The 26,944-nt window shown below is 38.9% G+C and overlaps 1 protein-coding gene across 5 annotated transcripts in view; it reads right to left on the bottom strand.

Moving 5' to 3' along the window:
• ctxn1 (cortexin 1) overlaps nt 1-26,944 on the bottom strand; it is a 57,851-nt gene that overhangs the window by 18,272 nt on the left and 12,635 nt on the right. Inside the window, exons 1-4 of one of the 5 annotated variants that reach the window (XM_031903739.1) lie at nt 20,158-20,234; nt 19,806-19,879; nt 2,328-2,443; nt 710-763 (exon numbers count right to left, since the gene is read on the bottom strand). The gene's annotated coding sequence lies outside the window, so the exon portion shown is untranslated. Of the gene's footprint in view, nt 1-709; nt 764-2,327; nt 2,444-19,805; nt 19,880-20,157; nt 20,235-26,944 lie in introns of those variants that run through there. The other 4 variants (XM_031903743.1, XM_031903735.1, XM_031903752.1 and 1 more) reach the window with 4 other exon arrangements.

Raw genomic sequence — 26,944 nt, 5'->3', positions numbered from 1 at the left:
AGGCAAAACGCGGCTACCTCACAACTTTTTTTTTATGCGACCATTGGTTTTTTGCAACAACTTTTTCCTCACTTTTTCATGAAAAAATAAATTTCCTCACTTTTCCATGAAAAAAGTTGCCAATGACGAAATAAGGAATTTCGCAGCGAATCCATACCTGACGAAAATTTTGATACAACAATAACAGCTAAAAATTTCAAGTTTGAATCTAAGAAAGGAAGCCACATTGTCAAATTGAAAAAAAAAATATTCAAGGATAGTACATTTCACTGCCAACAGATTAAAAAAAAACTTTACATTTACAGTATGTCACATGAGTATTAGAATATTCTCTTTAGGTGTTATTTAGGTTTATGTAATGTGGAGTTTTTTCTGCCACCAAAGCCATGTGACCGACTATTTGCTTGTGATGGCAGATTTTAACTGGAGACAGTTGGTTTTCATTGATGTAAATTAAAATTTTTGCTTTGGGCACGTCTTAGCCTACAGAAAAACACTGACAGCGAATAAATTCCATTAGCCTAGCAATAGAAAGATAAATAAAATGATAGAACTGCCATGGAACTGTGAGAGCATGCTGAGGGAATCTCAGGATGAATTAGCTAAGAATAATATACTTTCAGCTACCAAAAAAAAGTAGATATAAGGAGTCACATATATGTTTGAAATTCCATACGTAAATTTACCCCAATTATCAGGTGATACTTACATACCAGTGGGACTGTTACTTTTAAACTTTTGTATCCGTTATAGCAGAGTTTGTCTGAAAAATAAAAAGACAAAAATTAGTAAAACATAAAAGGTTCTAAACGTTTTAGCTTTAGCACAGAGATTTGTCTCCTTGATATATTTATAAAAATGCACTCATATGCAAATTAACTGTTTTTTAATATGAACTCGTTGCTGCCCAAGCCCAAAGAAATCATTTGACTTGAGTTTTTTCAAGATTTACATATGTGTTTTTTAGCATTATACAATTGTTTAATTTTTTTCTCCAAAAATTTGAGATCATTCTGAGTATTTTCTACATATTTGTATTTTTTATAACCTATGACTGTTCGAGATTTAGAAAGCTTTATGTGACTGGCAAAATGCGTGCCAGGTTTAAGTTGCCGAGAACCACTGATGGAGGCTTAGAATAGTAGAGAAATTGAATTATTAGTGACAGTCTGTCCTTGACACATTTTCAAGGGGAAGTTATTGTTTTTTTATTTTTTACACACTCAAGAGAAATTAATCCCATCATTGTTTTCTATTTCAAATAGTTTCAAGGGGAAGTTAATCACATACTTTCAAGAGGAAGATAATCCCATCAATATTTTCAATTTCACACACTTTCAAGGGGAAATTAATCCCATCATTGTTTTCTATTTCAAACACTTTCAAGGGGAAATTTATCTGATCGTTGTTTTCTATTTTGCACACTTTCAAGGGGAAGTTAATCACATCATTGTTTTCTATTTCACACACTTTCAAGGACAAATATCTAGGATAGGTAAATCTAAAGCAATTGGCCTTGCTAAGTAATCATTGAAGATGTGTTCCGACAGCAAGGCAGTCTTAGCTGGAAAGTCTAAACATTCCGTCCCCATCAATCTCCCTGCACTATCGCCATAAAAGCCTATAAATCACTAAGAACAAGGACTGCGAAGACTCTAAAGAATGCTGCAAATTGGCTTCCGGGTTAATCTGGAAGTCAAGCAGTCACCACTTCACCTTTTGAAGCTTTGCCCAGTAAATCAGTGGTAACGTAAATTATTCAAAAACTACTTATTATTTTGCAATTTTTTTATGATACATATCTTAATAAAAGTATTAAGAATGCATATATTAAAACTAAAAAAATGTGTTATAGTTCCTTTAAGTGAAACCAAGAATGAGTGCCAATGCTCCAAAAATGTCCAAATAAATAAACAGGATTAATGGAAATTTCACAACTTTTTCGAGAAATGTCAATATATTCAAACTATATAAACTCCAATTCTCGTACAATCAACTTAAAAATGATCATGACTATTAATAAATACTGTACATCACAAAATTATAACTAATAAATTAAGTAAGCTTCCCTTATTGCCTTAAGGGCTCATACACACAGGCATTTCACCAAGCATTTCCTACAGTGGAGTTCTCCTGCATTCCACCATAGGGAAGCTCAGGATGAAATGCAATCCATTCGTACTGACAGGGCTGTTCTGACACAGGTGCATGTAAGCACAGGTGAAAAGCATCATTTTGCATTTATCCTTCATTTAGCATTTACAAGTGTCTGTGTCAGTGCAGCCAGGTAAACTCAAGAGCAAAAATTAAAACAAAAAGCTGCCCACCTTCACAGAACAAAATCTGAAGCTTCTGAATCAGTCTTTGTTTCCATAAAGTTCCCACTTGCTGACTGCTGGGGCACCAAAATGCATGGTTAGTGGAACAGAAAATACCAGGGGACCTAGGAAGTGATAGAAAGGAAGACTGATTGGGTAAATGCAAAAAACTAGAATGCATAGGTAATATAAAAAGTAGTGATGATCAATATTGTTTGGCAGGTATTGATTCGCTGCAAAATTCCAAATTGCACCATCAGTGAAGCTGCCTCAAAATTTCACAGCAACAAAAATTTACACAGTGAGAAAAAAGTTGCGGCCTTATCAAAAAAAGTTTCTACTAGTGGAAAGCAGAATAAAAGTAGAGAGATTTCACAGAATAAGAGCAGTTAGAGAGGAAGAAAATATGTTCTGCAACTGCTTCTATCTGTTAATCTACAGTGTGCATAGTTTCCCACAAACAAAAAGTGTGTCACTGTGTGAAAGGTACCACTGCCATTTGAAGTTTCTTATAACTGTAGGGATCTCCAAAATTGCCCCCCAGGAGGGTTCCCGTTGAAACGGGCACTAGAGGGTGGCCTCATGGGATTTGGACACCTAAAGGTGGTCCTAGTTGTTTTTGTGTGAAAAAGGGAATTTCCCTGCAGTTTCAGTTAGCAGCCACTGGGTGGTGCATTAGACTATATAAGGGAGTGCAGCCATGTGCTGTTAGGTCTTTCTGCGTGGGACCCCCTCTGGACAGAGGTGACTGACGTGTGCTTAGATAGCAGGTTGGAAGGTAATAGCTCACTCTAGGAGTGGGAGACAGGTTAATTAGTGGGCAGACATCGCCCCTACAGGAGATAGACGGATTAAGATCCCCCAGCACTCATAGCTGGAGTCAGGGACAACAGTGTTAAAATCAGGAGATTACTTAATCCAGTGGGTGCTCAGACGTGAGTACCGGGGTGAGGTCTCAAAGGGGTGTCTGCTTGGCGGGAGTACCGGGGAGAGCCCTAGAGAGGGTCTTCTAGCGTGAGTACCGGAGGGAACCCCAAAGGAGGATCACTTGGCGGGACCGCAAGTAGCCCCAGGGAGAGAGGGTCTCCAAAGGGAAGTGAGAGTGTAACCTGACATGTAACAGTACTCCTGTGTAACCTGCCTGTCTGCTCTATCTGCAATAAATAAGTTCCACTGGTTAAGCATCATTCCATTGTCCTGGTCTCTTCATCCAAAGAGGATCCTCACTGCCTGGTAAGCAGCTACCCCAAAGGGAAGGGGTAAGGTACCAGGAGTGCTGGGAGTCCCTGACCAGAGATTTCAGTACAGTATCAAGTTCCCAGGGAGGGGAGTTACAGTTTAATCTGTCCCTATCCAGGGTGGAGGCACGCCATCAAGTAAAGTAACCCCTGTTCCCCCAAGTAAGCGGGGCTCAGGACTCCTGTAGCACCAAAAGTATCAGCAGGTAGCAGCACTGTCACTAAAGTGGGCTACATAATTGACAACGTTCACTGATTTTTTTTTTTTTTTTTTTTTTTAAGCATCCAGGGGTCAAATCCACTTTGTGCTTTTGGTGCCCTAACCAACCTTCTCTGACTATCTCTGAACATACTTGGGGTGTTGGGACCCACCCTGTGTTTTTGTTGCCCATATCCAGTGCCTTTTGTTGAATAACGTACTAGAAATGCTAACTGATCTCACATTATTGGGTGGTGGGGGTGCTATACTAACCATTACCCTCAGCATATACTGAGTCCTACTCAGTCCTTCACTTTAACTGCTTCCAGGGTTTATCATAAAGCCCCAAGCAGGAGGACAACATCTCTTAATATTCTTATGAGGGCAAAGGCAAATAGTGTTCTTTGTGCAGGCACATGTAGCCGAAACATGCATAAAAACGTGAGACTTTCAAACTCCCGCGTTTTTTTGTGTGTTAATGCTACATGTGCCTACACCCAAGCGTATTCCATTCATTCGGGTGCAGGCACATGTAGGAGGCTTGGGCGTAATTTTCAGCAAGCGTTTTTCTCCGCTTGCCGAAAATAACCACCCTACGCCTCGTCTGACATCAGCCTTAAGTGATTGTTTTTTAAGTGGGTGCTCTGTAAGTACCGTTATAAGCCACAGGAGTTAGTGCATGCTCTGTAAATGGAGTTATAAACCACGGGAGTTATTGGATGCTCTATAAGTGGAGTTATAAACCACAGGATTTAAAAACGAAAGGAGTTTAAAACAAGGTACAAAGTTTATTTTTTCCAGGTGCTTTTTTTCCCCCTGGTTTTGTATAACTGTTTTCTGTAACTGGGAGAATGAGTAGCAGCAAGATTGAAGGTCTGACGCAGTCCACAGTCTGCCACATGTATGCAGATTTGGAAAACCTGTCCCAAAGTGCTTACCTCTGTCGCAAATATGAGCAAATTGCCACTTTAGAGGCTTGTATTAAAGCCCTAGAGTTGTAACACTGCGCTCGATTGACAATCCTGTGATTATTGAGCAGAAGCTAGCAGGGTTAGATAGTTTTGGGGGAGGAGAACAGTGACAGGATGATGAGGCAGCAAGCTGGGTGACAGTTAAACACTTAGGCGATGCAGTGATGCAGTCCTTGCGCAGGCCCCCTCTAGCAATCCATGCTGCAGTTGAAGCAGAACTCAATAAGCTGTTGAGGGAGGATATTATAGAACCAACTGACTCTTCCCCATGGGTCTCCAACCTAGTAATTGCGAAAAAAAATGGGCCAATTTAGCTATTCGTGGACCTACATCAGGTATACAAAGCAATAATACCTGACTGTTTCCCTCTGCTCACTACAGAAGATTTAATTTCCCAAAGCCACAGGTCAAAAATTTTCACAAAGCTGGACCTCCGTAAGGGTTATTTACAAATACCCCTCTCTTGGCAGGCTAGAAACCTGACAGCTTTTATTATACATCAAGGACTTTAGTTCAAATGCATGCCATTCAGGTTGTGTTCTCTCCCAAGCTGTTTCCAGAAAATTATGGTCTCTGTTTTTGCAGAAATCTCTGGGGTAACAATTTATATGGATGACACACTTATCTATGCACCCTCTCTGGAAAACATAATGCATTAATTGATCAGGTGTTTCACAGGCTGATGGACTATAAACTCACCTTGAATAAAGCAAAATGTATTTTCACACAATCCGAAGTTGACTTTGTGGGTCATAGATTATCATCACTGGAAATTCAACCCTTACAATCCAACGCTAAGGCCATATATCAATTGCCTGAACCAAAATACAGAGCAGAACTTGCTTCCTTTTTGGGATTTACAAACTATTATTTACATTTTGTAGCTGACTATGCAGAAATCCCAACACCATTACGTGCCTTGTTAAAAAAAGATGTACTGTAGGAGAACAAAACAGCTTTGTAGAGAAGCAGTGTGGTGGCCTTGCATAGACAAACAAATTGAAACAGTGATTTGAAACGGTGAACCTTGCTTGCTTAGTGGAAAAAAATCTGAAGAAACCTGCTGCTCCACTATAAGTTAGGCCTTTTCCACAAGCTCAATGGGATAAAATTCAGCTGGATATATGTGGAGAAATATCTGTAGCAACCCAACAGCAATAAAAAAAAATATCTGTAGCAACCCAGAGGTAGCTACAGCAGGAATCATTACCTCTAAACTCATCATCACAACTTTAGTAGAATGGTTTTCATGGTGGGGACTTCCACTAGAAGTTATTACAGACAATGGCCACAATTTGTGTCAAAAGAATTTATAGATTTCCTTCAAATGAAGGGCATAAGGCACATTTTAACACCTCTATACCATCCACAGGCCGTAGGAGATGTGTAACACTTAAATCAGACTTTTAAAAATGGCCTTAAGGTACATTTGCATGAAGGCCTTATGTTTAGAAAAACCTTTAACTACAGTCCTACAACACTACAGGTACACACCACAGTGCAACTGGGGAATCACTGTAGCAATATTTGTTAGATTTAGCCACTAGAGGTCTCACTCCTTTTAGACCTGGGTACAAGTTAGCTAACAGAGACTTGTTGGTAGCTGCAGAGTGTGTGTGTTCAGCAGTAATAGCTTCTGTTAGAATCATCTAATAAAGTTTGTGCTGATCCTGAGATTGTTTCACCTTGATTTGGCAATCTTAACAATCACCACTGATCAGAGTAACAGATGCCCCTAACACGTTTACGGCCCCAGAGGGAAGTTACTGATCCCCAAGAGTTGCGAGCAAGATATTGTCAGAAATGATCAAAACAAAACAAATTGATTTAAAAAAAAAAGCCAAGACAGTTACCCTAAATGCTGGGCAATGGGTAAAAATAAGAAAGCCCTCAACCAGATTAAAATTTGATCCTATTTTATCTGATCCCATTCAGATTCACAGTCAGTTGGGACCAGTAACCTACAGATTGCAGGATGGATCTACTTGGCATGTGAGCAATTTAGTTTATATTTCTGAGCCCTCACAGGTGCACAAAAACCAGACAACCATTCAAGCAATAATAAACTGGCCAGTGAAATCTGCAGAAGTTCAACCCACCAAAATAATTTACCTAAGCATCTGGCTGACTATGTACTTTATAATGTTTCCAGGTTTTGAAACATTATAGGTGAGGGGAAAAATCCTATGTATTTGCATAAGCTGTGTTGTGTTTTATAAAGTTATATGCTTTTGATGGATGTTAGAATGTTGCAGCCTTGGGAAATAGTGGGAGGAGGCTGGGAAGCTTGTCTCAGTGTGTAAAGGAATAAAGATGGTCAACTGTTAAAAGGTTGCCGGCACTTAACATTTAAAATGTTATAGAAACAGAATAGGCACTCACGGGTATTAGGGGAAAAAAGTGCTTTATTTCAGATAGACTAAAATTTTGCTAGCAATCAAGCCTATTTTTAAGTGATTCAAACCACACAACAATTGCCTAATTATCCCAAAGAGGCAGAAAGGTGAGGTCAGTGACATCATCACACGTCACTGTAGTGGGACACATTACAATATATGAAATAAAGAATAAAAATTTAAGCTTTAGTGAACATACCAAACCAAATACAAAAAGGAAAGACAGTAGCAAGATAATCAGTTTCATTGTAGAACAATGTTGCAAATCATGGTAGTCTAGGTGTTAACAAATGTTACAAATTTATATATCAGTCTACATACTAAAATGAGATAATACTCATAGGGTTATATACAGAACATCAAAAAAGATTGAATGTACATATTGTGGAAATTAAAGGAATTCTTCTAAATGTGCACACAAATAAAGTAACCTTCATATTTAGTAAACATATCCACTACCAGAATATATGCTTACAAATATAGGGAGTTACTATGGAGGGAGCAATCATTTACAAATTACTCACCAGAATGTACAGAGGTGCTGAGAAGTAAGGACATCGCACAGTAGAGGAAACCGTTAGGTATAAGGCTGCAGAGTAGTGGGAGCATAGGTGGATTTTCAATAAGGCTAGGGGAGGCTAAGCCTCCCCAAACCTGCTTGGACCTTAAAAAAAAACAAAACAAAAAAACCTCACCCCGTTTCTGTGCTGTCCTGCAAATCTTCTGTTCTTGCAAGCCGATTCTGCTGTGCTCTGACTGGATATTTCTTCTTGCGGATTCTCCAATCAGAGCACAGCTTTCTTGACAGACAGTAAAATTGACCAATCAAAGCACAGATGCATACAGGGATCGGGAGATTTTGCAAACTGAAGGCAGTGCAGAACTGAAGACTGAAAAGAAGAATCTGCAGACTGTATCCTTTACCTAAAAACCAACTCTCAACTTTTGCTGCAGATTTCATCCCACTCCCACAGGTACTATACACAGGCACTATACACAAGCACTATACACATGTATTATACAGTTCTAAAGGCTGAATCACTAGTTGAAATTAAATTGTTTTTTTGCCTGACCTGACATTTATAATATCCCTATCCCCTACCTTAACAGATGGATGGTAAGTTAACTCTTTCCCCCTTAAAAAGCTCATTGTGCTTTTACATATTTGTTGTTTTTTGCACTTACTATTTTGTTTTTTACTTTTGTCATTGTTTTGTTCATTTTTAGTTAGTTACAGTGGGGCCAATGTTGTGTATCCGTGCCAGTGTTATAGTGCCAGGGCCATCAGTTACCCACTGCGTCTCGATGTATATAATGTGCTGGTTTTGTAAATACAGACTGCGTCTCACTGTATATAATGTGCTGGGTTTGTACATACAGACTGCATCTCACTGTATATAATGTGCTGGGTTTGTACGTACAGACTGCGTCTCACTGTATATAATGTGCTGATTTTGTAAATACAGACTGCGTCTCACTGTATATAATGTGCCTGGGATATCAGTACCCACTGCCTCTCTCTCTATAAAACTAACTAAAACACATCTAAAGGGTGGGAGGTTCACTTTTAAGTTAACGTTTAGTATGTTATAGAATGGCCTATTTCTAGCAACTTTGCAATTGGGCTTTCTTATTAATTTTTTTATAGTTCTTGAATAATTTGCCTTTCTCTTCTGCCTCTTTCCAGCTTTTAAATGGGGGTCACTAAGCTTGCTCTACGAGGCTACAATTTTTTTATTATTGTTATTTTTTATTATTTATTTTTCCATGCAGACCCCTTAACTATTCATATTCCCATCTCTTGTTGAAACCACTACCTGGCTGCTAGGATAAACTAGACCTTAGCAACCAGATAGCTGCTGAAATACCAAATGGAGAGCTGCTGAACAAAAAGTAAAATAACTTTAAAACTATTAAAATAAGAGGATAAATTGCAAATTGTCTCAGAATATCAATATTATATAAAAAAAATATATAAAGGTGAACTACCCCTTTAAGCTAACTGATCCTAAATACAAGTGGATGGAGAACCCCTCTACTTTTACATCCTAAGCATTTTAGGTTAAAAAAGCTCTCCCACCCAGTCAGTGGGAACTGCAAGAGGTAGTTGGGAGGTTAATTTTTTACACCAGCAGTGAATCCACTAAGTGTCACATTAGCTGTAGGTCAGTCTCTGTGTGGCCCATCTTTAGCCTCCCCAAACAAAAAAGTCACCCTCCGCCTATGAGTGGGAGCATTGATACGATTACCATAGTTACATCTACTTAGGCACGCGTATATATACAAAAACCATATTATGGATTGGCAAGGGCCCATATACAGTAGTGGCAAAACGAGTAGTTGAAAGTATCTATACGTATTGCCATGGTGAATTAGCATACATCACAGTAATAGAAATAGGACACAGAGTCTATTGTAACAGGGTTAGAATGCCAGGTCATACTCAAAATTCAACGTGGAAGTATTCAAAGTATAGATGGGAGACATACATAAAATAAGCACATAAAAAAAAAAGGCAGAAAATAGTAAAGATATGGAAATAAGAGGTTGAAAATGTCTATATGTGTCCATAGCAACAGGGTTAAAAATGTCAGACCATACTCAAAATTTAAAGTAGAATCAGCACAGAGTATAAATGGCAAGAGAAATATAAATTAAAGACATCACAACAAGGCAGAGAAGATTAAGGATATAGAAATAAAAAACAGTAGTGGGTTATAAAAATCAAAGAGCAGAAATATGACTAGAAGTGACTCCTGGGATATCCCTGGTGTGTTTTGTTTGGTGGGGTTGAAACTGTTCATTTTAGGTGAAAGGTGGTCACCCATTTAAGAAATAATAATAGTTAAGCCCACTTGCATCACTTTTGGAGTGCTGGCAGACCAAGGTGTCCATAATTGTTCCCATCTTCAATAGCAACATTCATGTACACTATACCTAGGGTTGCACACATCAGCATATATTCTGATGATATATGTGTTTACTGAATATTAAGGTTACTTTATTAGCACGCACATTTAGAGGAATTCCACAATATGTATATTACAATTTTTTTGATGTTTTCATGTCAAGTTCTATATACAGGTATGGGATCCCTTATCCGGAAACCCATTATCCAGAAAGTTCTAAATTACAGAAAGGCCATCTCCCACAGACTCCATTATAAGCAAATAATTCTTATTTTATAAAATTATTTCCTTTTTCTCTGTAATTATTAAACAGTACCTTGTACTTGATCCTAACTAATATATAATTAAGTTATAGATATAATTAAAGTTATGGAGATCCAAATTACGGAAAGATCCCTTATCTGGAAAACCCCAGGTCCCAAGCATTCTGGATAACAGGTTCCATACCTGTATAACTCTGTGAGTATTATTTTATTCTAGTATGTAGACTGATGAATTTGTAACATATGTTAATATGTAGACTAACATGTGAATTTGCATTGTTCTACAGTGAATCTTTTTATCTTGCTACTGTCTTTTGTCTTTGTATTTGGTTTGGTATGTTCACTAAAGCTTTACTTTTGATTCTTTATTTTATTGCTACACTATATTGTGACGTGTCCCACTACAGTGATGTGTGATGACATCACATCACTCACCACACCTTCCAGCCACCTTTATTAGGCAATTGTTGTGTGGTTTGAATCACTTTGAAAAAGGCTAGATTGCTAGCCAAAATGTTAGTCCATCTGAAATAAAGCAGTTTTATTTTTTCTAAGACCAGTGAGTGTAATCCTATTCTATTTGCATTTTAGAAAAGCAAATTTTAGTTCCTTAAGGGCAGTGCTTCAGGGCATAGATTGGGGCATTATGTTTTCTGATAAAAACATACATCAGAAATGGTTGCCATTTAAAATGATATTAAATCATTACTGTTCTCAATTTATTCCATTAATAAGAAAAAGTAGAAGTGTTAAGAATCACCCTATGTGGCTTAAATCTGAGGTAAAGAAGTTAATAGGGAAAAAAAGGAAAGCTTTTAAGAAACATAAGTAGCTGCGTTTAATGAATATAAACACTATAACAAGTGTTGTAAAAGAGCAATCCGGAAGGCTAAGATAGAAAATGAGGAGCGCATTGCGGCAGAGGCCAAGACTAACCCCAAAAAGTTTTTTAAGTATATTAATAGTAAAAAGATGCAGGTTGAGGGTGTGGCCCCATTGAGTTATAGTAACAATATGGTTACAGCGGATACAGAAATGGCAGATGTGCTTAACCAGTTCTTTTCTTCTGTGTATACAGTAGAGGAGCCAGAGTACCAAGTCCCACCCAATAGCTGCACTGTTGCCTTGTGAACAAGGCACCGGGGCCAGATGGAATTTCCCCCCTTGGGTACTTAGAGAGCTAGGGTCAGAATTACAGTGGCCATTGTTTATAATATTCTCAGACTCTCTTTCATCAGGTATGGTACCTAGGGATTGGAAGAAGGCGAATGTCATTCCTATATTTAAAAAGGGAGTAAGATCTAAGGGATAGAGACCCCACTTGGTCTTATAAGAAAATCATTGATGCTACACTCTCACAGGGCCTACAATGCGGCTACATCAATAAAGACACCTTCAATTTTCTTACCAGTGAACATCCAAAATGCCCAATCTTTTATACTTTACCGAAGATCCATAAGCATCTTACACATCCTCCTGGGCGGCCCATAGTGAGTGCCAGAAATTCCCTTCTACAACCCCTGTCCGTGTATGTGGATCACTTCCTGCAGCCACTAGTGACAAAGTCCCCGACTTACATCAAGGACACTGGCGATTTATTACTCAAACTGCGGGCACTTTACCCCTTACCGGAAGAAACCTTACTAGCCACTATGGATGTATCTTCCCTGTACACAGTTATACCAATCAATGAAGGTATCGCCAACGTTATGACCTTTCTCATTAAACATCCAGAACCTGACAGACCTCCTATCGAGTTTTTAACCAAGAGAACTTGAACACAAACAAGAACAGGCTTTACACACCATCGACACCCGTGTACGTACTACACAGCAAGATCGTTTGACCTTCATCACAACTTACACCCCTGATAAGAAACCTTTGATTGACTCTATTTTTTACCATTGGTCTGTACTCGAGAAGGACCGCACCCTTCCGCCCATATTCAGGTTCCCTACTAATGAAAACGGATCCGATCCACTGCTACCAGACATCAACTCCACAGTCCTGGTTGCTTACCACTACTGTAGATTTGGGTGCTACAGATGTCCTAATTGCATTACCTGTAACTCTCTCTTTCAACCATCCACATTCTGGTCGGCCCATCACAATACAACACAGAGTTACCTGCACTTCAAAATTCATTATTTATTTTATTAAATGTCCCTGCAGTCTCTTTTATGTCTGCAAGACTATAACGACTTTTCGTGACCGTATGGCTAATCACCGGTCTGCAATCCGTGCAGCTCTGGCAACTGGCAAAGCTGATACCCCTGTTGCGGCACATTTCCTTACCCACAAGCACTCTTTGGCCAGCCTACAAAGCATGATTATTGACTTTATACCTCCGCCAGCCCATGGAGGCGACCGAGAGAAACTGCTATTACAAAAACAATTGAAATGGATGCATAAACTCAACACTGTGAATCCCTACGGTCTAAATGAACTGGTTTCATATGCTTCCTTTGGACTTGGTTTACTAACCTTATTGACTTTTTATTGCTCTAGATACCCTTTATTAGCTGTGTTTACTATTAGTATCTAGTTGTCACCCTCGTTTCTCTTTTTACTACCTGAAGTGGTGTTACGTCCCTCCCTACATTCTTCTGCCATTTAGCTATTACTCCATGTGAAATTCCACCTTGGGCCTGTCACCTGCCCAGTGACGGCTGTTCCTTTTCTTTCCTCATCCTGTGTTTCTGTTTTTTGTCAGCCCATTGACCAGTGCTGTAGGCTTCTCTAGGCACACAATGTAAGCATAGCCGATTTGGCATACTAAACACCCCCCAAACCCCCCCCCCCCTCCTTCCTCTCTCTTTTCTTTCCATCATCATTTTTCTTCCTATACTCTCCCCTGAACCTTGCTTTTTTATTTTTTTACATTTAATTTTCAAACATTTCTGTTCTTGGTGCCAGCGATCTCGATAAATTGGGCCCCTTATTCTGACAGCTTGTTGACAGCTTAGTGCTAGCTTATTGCCAATATATAGTTTGGTACCCTACCCCTTCCGCATGATTTCTAAACTTGTGGGGTACATGGCATAATAGTGAACACTGTACTGAGTCTAGAACCACAGCCATGTAGGGTTCTGTTACTCGTACAAGTGAACCAGCCATGCTCCAGCTCTTTCTATAACTATACAGCCATGGTCAGGGCCAGATTTCTCTTCTGGGCGCCCCAAGGCCGCCCCTGTTGGTCCCCCACCCCCGTGCGCATACGCGAACACGGGCCCCCCAGTGCGCATGCGCGAACACGCGATAACCCCCGCAGACGTGAGTGCGCATGCGCTCCTTTAAACTCCCATTGCCTGCAGTCTGGCCGGAATTCTCATGCAGCCCGGCAATCTTATTCACCCAGTGTTTATGAAAACCTTTTTATAAAGGTGGCCTTGAGCCGCCTCTATTCAGTGCTGATACCTGTCAATCAGCTTTGTATATTCTACCCTCTACATTTGCTGGTGGTGCACGCTTTACTTGCACCCTAACTACTGCATTGGCTCGTTTGTGGGTGCTGTCAGTGAGATTTGAGCTCACTTTCACTTCAGCAACCTGATCGCTGCACCCCCACCTTTTGTTTTACGTTTGCGTTTTACTGCCTGTTCGCTATCTTTACTTCCTCTTGCTCCGCTAAACTCCCTACTGTCACGATCTCTAGAGTTTTGCTCCTACTCTGGTAAGCGTACTACTGTGCCTTTGAAGTCACAGTGACACTCCCACATAGCCACATTGCTCCTCAGTGTGATCCTCTGTTTGTAGATAACCTTTTGCCTTTCCTTTGTTCTTGTACTTTATGCCTTGGTCCCTCATGTGCTTTTACCACTTGGCAGATTATGTTTATCCAGTAATTGTGCGAGTTGCAGTTCAGCACTACCTTCGGTATGGGCTTTATGTGTATATATATATATTTCCTATTTATATTTTTTATTTGTAGTTACTTTACTGCTTTCCTGCCCCCACTGTATGTTTTTTCCCGGTTTTTGTATTCTTGTCATTTGACACTTGTTTATTGACACCTACATTTATGTCTGTTCAGGGTCGGACTGGGCCACCGGGACACCGGGAAAAATCCCGGTGGGCCCCACGGCGGCCCAGTCCGACCTTTGCCGGCGCTCCCCCTTCTGACTGTACCTCCCCTGACGTGTTCAATTTATACGCGCTCTGGGAGAACGTTAGGTGGGGGCCCTGCGGGGGGGTTAGGGGGGGCCCTGCGGGGGTAGGGGACATGGCTAGCTGGGGCACCTGCAGGGCCCCTGGGGCGGGAGCCCCGGTGGGCCCTGCACCCCCCAGTCTGACCCTGTGTCTGTTCTTTTGTACTCGCATATGCTAATTAGATGTATCACACACCTTGTGACGTCATGGTTTTGGAGCCAAACTGTGGTTTTTTCAGTGCACTGTTTTTTCCTCACTTTGCCTTTGAGAAAGGCTGCAGAGGCAGCTGAAACGTTAGATGTGGAATGAATAAACACCTTTTATTTCACCTAAGACCTGTGAGTGCGGGACATATTTACTTGCTACTATATATATACTATATATATATATATATATATATAAAAAGAGAAAAGATGCCGCACTCACAGGTCTTAATGCAAAAATAAAGAAAAAATTATTTAAACAGACTCCAACATAACGTGAGTGCCGGCTCTCCATTGCATTATATATATATATATATATATATATATATATATAAAATTCTCCTTGACGGCACTCACCACTTCCAAAGTACACGCCGGGTTCTCACCCAAATAAGTCCATATACTGCTAATAGAAAGCACTCACGGCTCCATGTAATTAAAAAAATAAAGATATTTTATTGCTCCACACTCATATCGACGCGTTTCGGTCCACTAAGGACCGTCGGTAGGATAATAAACAGAAGAGCTCACAGTGTTCAAATAGTAAGCACAACCAATCATTCTGTACAAACAACTAAACATGCTAATATATCAAAATTTAATCCATCCCATTTAAAGGGTAACTAAACTCATTTCCAAGTATAAATACCTTAGTAATAAATAGTGATAAAACAGTGAATAGTGATAATTAATTGTGATTACAATTCCATACAAAAAATCTAAAAACATAACATATAAGTTATTCCAATATTTTTCTTTTATAAGTATTCTTTCTTTTAACTTTATTTTAAAGGGATCTTTGCTTGTAGGGGAAAACTTCCTTAAATATTACATTTCACAAAGACTTCTTATATAAGTCAGGGCTTTGATTAGACTTGGAATCTACTTTTATCCCAAGCTATACTTATAAAAAACCAGGTAAATATCCCCTTTAATTCAAAACCATGTTTATAAAAAGCTTTGCCACTGTCAACATTACATTGCACCACAACCAAAATTAGCCACTTGGATAATCATCCGTTCATTCTCTTCATAATTCACTTCTCCATATGGCTCATAATCCTACTCAAGCCATCATGAATGGATAACTCATGTTAAAGCATATTTAACAATAAATAAATTAAAAAAAATAAATAAATTCTAGGGAACCCACTTAAATTTATAAGAAACAAGATAAAGATTGCATTTCATTCAATCCGCGGGGAGCCATGGTACCCAGTACATGTATCCATCTTGCCTCTTTCTGTAATAGTTTCTTGGCTCGATCACCACTGCGCATTAACAGTGGTACATGGTCAATCAGTATGGCTCGCAAAGTAGAAAAAGCGTGTTTAAATTGCATAAAATATCGTGCCAGGAGGTTATCAGCCTTGCCAATGGCTAAGGCCAATCTTATTGTGGATCTATGATTATTCATCCGTAATCTAAAGGATGTAATACATTTCCCAATATAACATAATCCTCATGGGCACGTGATACAATAGATCACATGGTCAGATGTACATGTAAGTCTGTAACGTATCTGAAATCTCTTTCCATAATGTGGATGTGTGAAAGTATTGCCAGTTATTAGACATCCACACGTTTTACATCCCCCGCACAGAAAACATCCCATTTTCTGGGTATTTAACCAACTGTTCACATTTTGTTTAGGTAAATCAGTAACCACCAACATATCTCACAAAGATCGACCCCGACGATAGGCACAGATAGGTGGCGGAACATTTGTAAAAGGTAAACCAGAGTCAAGTTGTAGGATAGGCCAGTGTTTTTTCACTAAATGATTCACTTTATCACTTACTGGTGTGTAGTCCGTAATGAAAACCATCCTCTCGAAATTAATTACATTTTTAGATTTTTTAGTTTGTTCTTGCAGAGATATTTTGTGGGCTTTATCCAATTCCAACTTCAAAAAATTGGCCATATATCCACGTTCCAAAAAACATTCCAACATTTCCATAGCTTGTGTTTCTGCTGTTGCCCAATCAGAATTCATTCTAAACACTCTCAAAAATTGTGTGTATGTTATAGATTTCAAAATAGAGGGCGGATGAAAACTATGAGCATGTAATATCGTATTACGATCCGTATCTTTACGAAATAATGTAGAGCCGACTCCCTCCGTAGAACGATACAGTCTCACATCTAAAAAATCAACAGTATCAGTATGCCAATTTAATGTAAATCCCACTGGTGTAGGTTGTGAATTCAAGTCTGCCACAAATTATTATATTCCAAAGTGGTCCCCTCGCCAAATGATTAAAATATCATCAATAAATCTACAATATAAAAGTAGCTGCTGCTGATATTTAGAATAGATGAAATCATGTTCATATGAACCCATAAATAAATTTGCATATGAAGTGGCCACATTGGAACCCATCGCCGTGCCAGTCTTCTGCAGATAAAACGTCTGTTGGAATTTGAAATAATTATAAGTCATTTCCAATAAAGAGCACAAAAACTCAATAGGAGGATTTCCTGTATGGCCCTGTATTAGCGCTTCCTTACATGCTGCCAAACCTCCGACCAGAGGTATTATTGCATATAGGTTACATACATCAAGTGTTGCAAGACTAGTAACATGTGGTAATGGACCGCTCCTGAAGATGGCTTGAGTCTAAGCTGAAACGTTGAATTAAACACCATTTCTTTTTTTGCTTCTGTGAGTGCGATTTGTTTGTGCTTACTAATTATGTTATGTTAACCATGCACCCAGGCAGTACCTGGAGTTCTCTGTGTGCACCATTCCTGGACTTTTAATATATATATATCTTGCAAGTTAAACACATAAACACATCAGTTAATAAAGCTTCTACAGCAGAATCCTGCACTGAAATCCGTTTTTTAAAAGCACAGATTTTTTTTCATTTAATTTTGAAATTTCACATGGGGTTAGCCATGTTATTACTTTCCCAGGGTGCCACAGCCATGTGATTTGTGCTCGGATAAGCTTCAGTTACATTTCACTGCTGAGCTGCAAGTTGGAGTGATATCATCCCTGTCATGCCAGCAGTATTGCCCTGGCGTTGTAAATTGTTAAGCCTGGCATGGCAAAGGGTTAACCCCTAGCACCATCTGGTCTCCCGCAGAGACTCTTAATTAAATATGCACCCAGGGCCTGCTGGAAGGTGACACATTCAGCAGAGGGAGCAGACTAGCCGTATCCAGCCATTTGGAGGGCAGGAAACCTGGGGCTATTGCTTTCTTTGTGATCAAAGAGGTCAGTTTGGGACCTAGGAGCAGCAGGGGGGTGCAGAAAATATGGATTATAGAAATGGATCCATATCTCCACTGCTTTAAGTCCACATCCTCATAAATCACGTAGGATTTATGAGGAGGCCCCAGGCTTCCCAATGATACCAAACAGGGGTGGCCTATACCCGCCAGTTAGGAGCAGGGGCGCTTCTGCCATGAGGCGAGTTGAGAAACTCGCCTCAGGCGGCAGAAGCGCCCCAGTTACAAGGGGCGGCAAAAAGCCGCTCCTGGTAACTTTAAGAGCCGAATTTCCGGTTTTTAAAGCGGAAATTCGGCTCTTCTAGTGCAGAGAGCGCAATTGCGCTCTCTGCGCTAGCGATCAGACCGCCCCCGGACCCGCTCCTGCGCTGGAGAGGTAAGCGCTGGGGAGCGGGAGGGGGGCGGCATCCAGGAGCCGCCTCACGCGGCAAGAGGGGCCCAAACGCCCCTGGTTAGGAGGAATGGGTTCAGGGGGACTGGGACATGAGACCCCCCTCATGTTTGGTATCATTTTGATGCCCCCATATGGGTTAAGACAAGCCCCTATTGTCATAATAATATTGGGTACTGGCAAGTACCAATATTATATGACCAGAAACTGGCAGGAGAAGTATAGCTCTCTACAGGAGAGGTCCTGTGACATGCCCCTGGACACTCCCTCCTCATGAATACAGTAATGAGGGAGGGTCCCAGGAGTAGGATAAAAAGGGCACAGACCCAGGTACCAGTTAACTCATATTTTGGGGCTCCATGTTCTTTTTGGATTGTGAGTTCACTGTTTCTAACTCCGGCCTCAGGAGGTCACAAGATATTATCGTTAACGTACTTAGGATTTCTCTGTGTTTTTATCCCCTTTTATTTTATTGACTGTTTTGTATATGTCTCTTTTGTAACATCTTTTTAATGCACTGTTTACCCTTGTAATATTAAATATAAAATTTAATAAGTTCTGTCCTTTGGCTCTATCTCGATTCCCACGTACCTTGTATGACTGCTCAGGCCTAGAGGTGTATTAACTGCTTGGTTGTATGTATGCTAATTAGCTAGTGGACTGTCAGTAGGGCAGTGTGTATGTAAATTAACCATGGCTGCTGGGGTGTGTGTGAAAGTAGTAGAACTATCCCTCACTGCAGTAGGAAAGTTTGGGTATGATATATTTGGGTAATTAGGTTTCTATCGCCTGTTAATGATAGATAGTGGCAGCGAATAGTGTATTTGAGGCGGTGGTGTGTTTGGGGGTGCTTGATTTTAGTCTAACCTGTGTGAAAGGTGACTGAATGTAACCCCCTTGTTCCCCATCCCGGTGTCAGGCGCGTCCATGAGTGGCGTTTTTCCCTGACAACCCCCCTCCCTATTTTATTCAGCAGCCGAGCAGCAGAACAATGGGAAGGTAGCAAGATAGAAGCTACCTGATACCTGTGTTGCTAAAAGTGGTATAAAAGTGATAAGAATAGAACTCAATAGTACAAAATCCAAGTTCGGCTTGGGACTCCTCCAGTTACATGGGAGTAGGAGAAACAATAGATCACCTGAAACAAGGTGTAGCTGGCTCTTACTGAAAGCTTAGAATCAGGCACAACGCACTGCCTACACACCAATGCCTACACACCAATATTACAAATAAAAAAAATACAGTTTCTTGTTCAAGAATAACATTTTAAATGGTAGAGTGAACTATTTGCTATGTAAACAGTGTAATTTAAAAATAAAAAGTACAAAATAAAAATCATGACAGAATCCCTTTAAGGTATTACAGAACAAAAACACATAAAATAACAGGAGGAGTACTAACCATAATACATTTTATGTAATTGTATTTTTATCCCTTTTTCTGCAGTGCCCTGAGTTTCTGTTATACAGATTAATTAAAAAGTATCTTTCTTAATAATAAGTCCAAAGTGGAAAGACAAAACAGCAGGTACCTTAATAAGGATGATTCACTCTTCTTTCTAGCTGAGAAGGTGGCAGCTCCTGTTGCTTCTCATTCTAACGGCACCTAGGATAGAGAGAGTTTATATGAGTGGCAAGAAGGAAGGGGAGAGTGAGAGAGTTAAGGTTAAAAGACTGTTAAGAGACTGTATTTAAAAAAGGCAAAATATATTGGTAATGAGTAAAGTAGGTTAGATTGAAAACAATGAAAGACTAAATGATTAAAGTTAAAAACGAAGAAGACAATGATAAGGAATTTAAAAAAAGAACATTCAACAGACAAAAGAGAAAGAGAGATGCCAAGAACAAACAATAAAAGGTTGACAGGTAAAAGAAGATACATACAGAAAGGACTGGGAGAGAAAGAATCCACTGAACACAGCAGACAGTTTCTTGACTACAAATCTATTGCAGGTTCCTATGGCAATGAGGAATCAGCAGAGCCAGAGGTGGGATGAGATTACAGCACAGATAAGAGAGCAAGCTACGTAAGTGGTGGTGGTGGTGTTATTACAGAGCAGCTGTAATATGCAGAAAAAGCTGTAATCTGGTAATATAATGAGAAAGAATCCAATATCGACAATTGTTTTGTTATGTTTGCTATATCTGTTTATATTTTATAGATATTGAATTTAATATACTGTAGGGAATTAGAATACCACACCTAACATGATTGCATATTCATACATTCAGTCACATGTATATCATACTGCTAGTCCAAACTATGGTTGCAACGGATCCACATGCAGGAAAAAAAATGACTATTAAAAAACACTCTTTTCAAATTAGGTAATACATACATCGATTCTATTCCAATGATTAATAATTATTTTTGCGATGTGTAAGATAAAATTAAGGTATATGTTTGATGATGACCATTAATCCTGTGCATAAAGCACAGACAATTGAATGTACAGACTCATCTTATGGAAATGTTTAAATAAATCTCCTACCCCAATTTAATATGCAGATTTATTATTAGGATATGTGCCACAAGACTGCAGTAAAACCAAAAATACCAATATTTCAAAATCAAAGACAATTATAACTAGGAAATTAGGCTCATTTAGAGAGGATATTACCGGATTCCAGTCTGGAATACATTAAAGGTTATAAATTGATTACAGATCAATATAGTTTTCTGAATTTTCATGCCAAATAAAGCTGATACGTGCAGGTGCCAGTGGATCAGGGCAAAGTTTTTTATGTCACTAATTTTAATTTTGATAAAGCATTATTGTTTCATAACAAATGCTGGTGGTTTGGTCTAGGGCAAAAGATTACTAGACATAACAGAAAATTGGCAAGAGTTGTAAGTACCATAAAGTACTTTTCAGCATCCTTAAAACATTACATGGCAGCTAGCTATAATTTAGATCAAGTCTGTCAAAATAGGGTACCTCAAGGTGGATGTGGTAACCCATGGCATGGAAAATCATGAACAGCACTGACTTTAAATGATACTAAGGTGGCACTAAGAGCTTAATTACTAAAGAATGATTAGGACGCTTAAAGAAAAAATTCAAGTTTGTCATCCACTAATACAGGAGCAAAAGGTTACTGATTGAAGAAAAAAAGTTTATCACAGGCCGGAGAAGAGACACAAGGAAAACCTTAAAAATCTTTGGGAGATGTCAGGAAAAGGTCTGACAAACTACAGACTCAAATACATATTTGAGAAAAAATATATGTCTTTTGTCAGCAGAGGTTTAATGCAAGACTTTAAATGGTTGCCCTTAGTGGCAAGTCATATAGTAGATATGTGAGCAATGCAAATAATGTAAATAAAAAGTTATGAGATCATAACATAACCATAAAGGCAAAAACATTATTGTGAGATACTTCTGGCCAAGGAATTGTCCAAATGTAATTTACTCTAAGGACTTTGACACAGCAGCTTAGAACTGTAGACTTAGACAGAAATGAAGTTTATGGAGAGTAATGAATTATACAGTCAGATTGGCCAATAACCATGCAAATAACAGTATTATCCTTGGCTGGAGGCAAGTCAACAATAACATCCATGGCTTTCTGTCCAAGGGACACAATAGGTGAAAGTTGCAAATGATCACATGGGAAAGAATGAGAAGGCCTTGGAAATGTTGTTGACATCCCACTGATTGGTGGCCAAGGGCCAGAGAATGTGCTTAACCATTTGCTTAAAAATGTCGGTTTGTTTGAGAATAGTCAGGTTAAGGTCATGAAGAACAAAAGAAAGTCCAGCAGGGCTATCACTATGGGCAAATGGTTGTGCATTTTTATGTTTGGACAATGTTGCATCTCAAAGTTGTGCAATGAGCAGCACTTTCTGAACATTTCTTAAGTCTTAACTCCTAAGCCAATACCATGTTTAAAGGACCACCGTTACAGTTATTCAGACGTCACAGATCACATGACCAAGTTATATGTTCGAAGCAGTCCAATATTTTAAAAAATGTCTGCATAATTCATTTCTGTGTGCTAATAAACATTACAACTGTGCCTAACAAAACCTATTTATAGTGTGAATTTATTTAACACAACAGTTTTGGCAGAAAATGAAAGTTCACACACACACATATATATAACAAATAAGTAGCAGTCTTGCTGTATGTGCTGATTCATAGAGGATTCTGGGAGGCATATACCTTCCTTCTATGATTTTCCAAACCATGCTATCTCCTCCCCCCACCCCCTGCTCAAACTGGTTTGATTGAGCATACCCTAGAGAGAGCAACAGCATTTCCCTGCTGACTCCCTGGTCGGTGTTCTACTACAAATTTGAAATTTTGTAGTGCAAAAAACCATCTGGTTACCATGTTATTTTGGGTGTCACAAAGCACAAAGGTAGAGAACCCTGTGGAAGCTTGGAGCACCTTTCTAATGGTGAACATGAGGCAAGGTAACAGGCAATCCCAGTCCTTGCCATCTGTGGCCACAACTCTTTTTTTTATAGCACAACATTCCTTTTAGGGTTTTGTTGAATTTCTTTACCAGCCCATTGATTTGGGCGTGATACACAGAGGTACGCAGTTGTAAGATTTTTAATAATTTACATAATTCTTAGGAAACCTTTGACATAAATGGCGTACCCTGGTCAGTCAGTATTTCTTTTGGGATACCCGTATGTGTAATCATCAGAAATAACTCTACTGCAATGCTTTTTGTTGAAGCACTCCTTAGTGGAATTGCCTCTGGAAATCGAGTGGCATAATCAGATCCATGGCGATTCTCTCAAAGGGTACCTCAATTATGAGTAATGGACTTTTGATATGGGGCATTTAATTGGTAAATAGGAAAGGAGTCACAATACTGTTTCACATCATGGTTTAAACCAATCCTGCAACCTTATATGTTTGTCAACATTGAATGCCCAGGCGTGTACCCACTGTGCCATCATAGCCATGGTTCTTCCCAAACAGGCCAATAATTCTGCTTTAAGCTTTGGTACTATTTTGCATCTTCGCTATTCAAATCAAAGTAAGCCTTTAGGGGCTCACCAGTTCGAAAAGGAGCCATCACCCCCACCCCCTGGTCCAAAGTTTTTTCCGCTCTGCCACTCTTTTAAATATAGCGAGGAAAGCCTCCACATCATCCTCTTATGTCATCTTTTGTAATGAGTCTTGCACTCTTTTATGTCCAGAGACAGTCTCTCATTGCAAGATTTGTGACCTCAGTACATTTCAAAAGCTATTCCAACAGTTTCCAATGAGATTTTAGTAAAGCTGGGACCTGTTGTGCAAATGGTTACTATTGCACATAATAAATATTGTGTGAAATATACCTCAATGTAAATTACTTATGACATTTATACATCTCATGCTGACATGCCAATATACACATCCAAAATTAATCTTTAAAACAGCTCATTTTCTATTCTTGATACATTTTGAAATTACAATATTTAATTTAAAGATCTTTTGTACAGGCACATATTAGCTGAGGGAAGTAATAAGTTGTGGCCCTTGAAAGTATACCACATATTACCATAGATATCACAAAAACGTTTATTTCCTATGTTTGTCCCCTTTTGATATGAATGATGTTCATATCGGTTCCATTTTATATTATTTATTTTTGACTGTACGGTTTCGATATACAGCAGTAGTATAGTTACTAGTAAATGGAGCAAAAAAGTATCACTTGCCACTTGAGTGTCTGGCCTGGAAAGTTGTGAGCAGGAGAAGGGAAGACAGATTGCAGGAAAGAAATTAAGCTTCCTGGGTGTGGATATTCTGAAAAATATCAAATATAGTTGTTGGTGATGGTGAATTGTAAGTCATTTGCATATGAGTACATTGTAGTCTAGTCCATTGGATTTGGCTGGCTAGCCTTTTTCATAAGACTGATTTTTGATAGATTGTTTATAGAGAAACTAGCAAATTTTTATTTTGTATTACCTTGACCTCCTCAAGCAAAAGGAGAAGTGTGGTTCATTCATTTATCTCTAGCAATGAAGGGTTATCTATTTCACTTGATTTTGTTCTACATTCTTAATCCCATATGTAATTAAAGGCACTAACTTTGCCCAGGGGCAACCAATAAGATATTTGCTTTTAAACAGGTGATACTTCCTGTTGATTGGTTGCTATAGGTTACTGCTCCTGTGCAAACTTAGTGTCTTTTATTACATATCCCCCTTTGTGTTTTAGCTTTGTTAGAATTACCATTACTTTGTTGTTTCATAATGCACAGTTGCTGAATTTAATGTACATTTTATTGACTGAGAGGACAGAAGTAGGGGCTAATAACAAAACAAAATAGAAGAAGAAGAACTGCGCAGTCCATGGCTTAATAAGATTTAAAATCTCAGCTGAATTAAAAGATATCTGCATAGTGTTGATCTCTTATTCACTTAAAAAAATGAAGCTGAGGAAGATATTGTATATCTAAATACCACATATATATTAAAAAAAAAAAAAAAAAAAATCTACTGTATATCATTATTAAATATATGGTAAATTGATAATACATTATAATACACTGAAAAAAAAACACACCTCTTCATAATAAAGTTAAAAACAAATTAGTAAAATGCATAGATTGATGAATGCATAATGCACATGTTTATTGCTATATAGATACTGCTTGTAAGTTCCATTAGAGAACTGTCCAAGGTCCTGAAAAATCAATCAAGCACCAATTGTGAAAATCAACATTTTTTTTATTAAATTGTTTTAATAAAATGCTGTTGAGAAGATAAATGTACAAAATATGCTTTAAGCGCATTTTATTTCTGGTGACTATGAAAAATCATTTTCCATCCATCCATAGATACATTTTGGGTAAATTGTCCATATGGATATCTACAAAATCTGTATAAAAAGTTCCTGGTTCTCAAAACGAACAATTTCAAAAAGAACAATTATATATATATTGATTGCAGGTGGTGCACAGATTCTCTGGAAAACAGAGGGAGAAGTCTCAAAATCCATCACCTCCAACTAAAAATAGGCAAGGTAGGGTGGGGCTGGTCATCTATTGGTTTTTCCGAGAATTATGCCATATTTTGTGGGTGTGAATCCCACACACAACTATGGCACTAATTAAGCTGATGAGCAATATCATGGAACACACAAAGAGTAACTATAAAAGCATTTTTTCAAAATAATTTCCATGGTTTCTGTGGCAGTGGAACATTAGGATGGTTGAAAGAGTTGCTTTATCTTCAGTAGGGGCATTCCAGCCCCTAGTGCCACCCTGAAGAGGCCAATGGGATGCCTCTTCCCCTCACCCCTCTTGTGCTTAGGTTTTGTACATCAGAGGGGGCTGTGAAGGAGGGGGGTAGCTCCTGGCAACTTCAGGGGCACTGCCGCAGATTTGTTGCAGGCAACTAATATCCCCAAGCACCATTGCCCTTACTTGGTTCTAACACAGCTAATGCTACTTCAACTTTTATTCACAATATCTAACTACAGTTCATTATATCTTATACATTTATTAAAGAATGTTGTAAATAGAAACATGTATGTAAATAATGCTGTGGCTCTGGGTGCAGACACATCCGAAAACTGATCAGAGCATAGGGACTGATTCTTGGCCTGCGTTTATCTGCAGGTTGAAGCCATAGGCTCCTTAGTTTCAGTCTTGGGCATGACTAGTAGCACAGACCAATATATACTGTAAATTTAATATTCACATATACGCAGTCTGTGTCAGTTCACTTACTTACCACTGCAACTGCAGTGGGTGAATCATATTGTCTTTAGACCGCTTTGCAATGTAGATCTGGTAGCAATTAAGTGGTTGCATATTTTAATTTACTTATCAATTGTGTTTCCAACTATATGTTTTCAAGAAATCCTCCCGTAATGCTGTTATTGATATTCATATCATTCTGATCATATAATCAATTTCTTCATTAAAATGATGCTATTCCTTGCTATGCATTCCTTCACCACCTCTGGTCACAGTCAGGTCTTGAACTCACTGGCCCATAGACATAGGTCTTTGGGATGGAAGCTTGGTTGCCTGGTAACCAAAGCAGACAATTCTGCAAGGAAGGGAAATGTTGCCTGTTGCTAAGATACCACATACTGAGTAGATCAGACATGTGAAGACAAAAAAAACCCAAACATTAACCCTATATTCATAAATGTGCACTTCTAAATGGCCATTGAATAGATTTGTTCATTTCTTACACATTTTTACTCAATTTCTTCTTTTTCTTCTTATTAGTAACAATATATTTCCCTTTCTCTCACATATTTAGAGTTAATGATATAAATATCTCATTCTTTAAAAACAATATTGCACTTACCTTGCTATACAATTCTTGATTACATATGCCTGATTTTCAGGCAAACCTGTGAACTTTTTCTAATGTTATTGGAGAGAGAGGGAAACCTGGTGAACTGTATAAAAGGATCAGTCATTGTTCATGGCACATGGGGAGCAGTGCTAGGAAAGAAAGACAGGCTATAGTTATAGCGGATTCAGTTTTTAGGAAAGTGAATAGGGTAATCTGTCGCAAGGATTTTTAAAAAACTAGGTGAAGGGCTGAGGATAGCTGAGGTAATTACCTATGCCACATTCAACGTTAAGAGGGCAGCAGAAGCTTAGTGAGATTAATGTGTGGTTGAGAGACTGGTGTAGGGAGGCAGGATTTGGGTTTTTGGAGAACTGAGTTGATTGTTCAACCAGCTACAGTCTC

The sequence above is a fragment of the Xenopus tropicalis genome, chromosome 1 (genome assembly GCF_000004195.4).
Source record: "Xenopus tropicalis strain Nigerian chromosome 1, UCB_Xtro_10.0, whole genome shotgun sequence".
NCBI classification, from domain to species: Eukaryota; Metazoa; Chordata; class Amphibia; order Anura; family Pipidae; genus Xenopus; species Xenopus tropicalis.
This window is presented reverse-complemented; position numbering and strand designations above follow the sequence as displayed.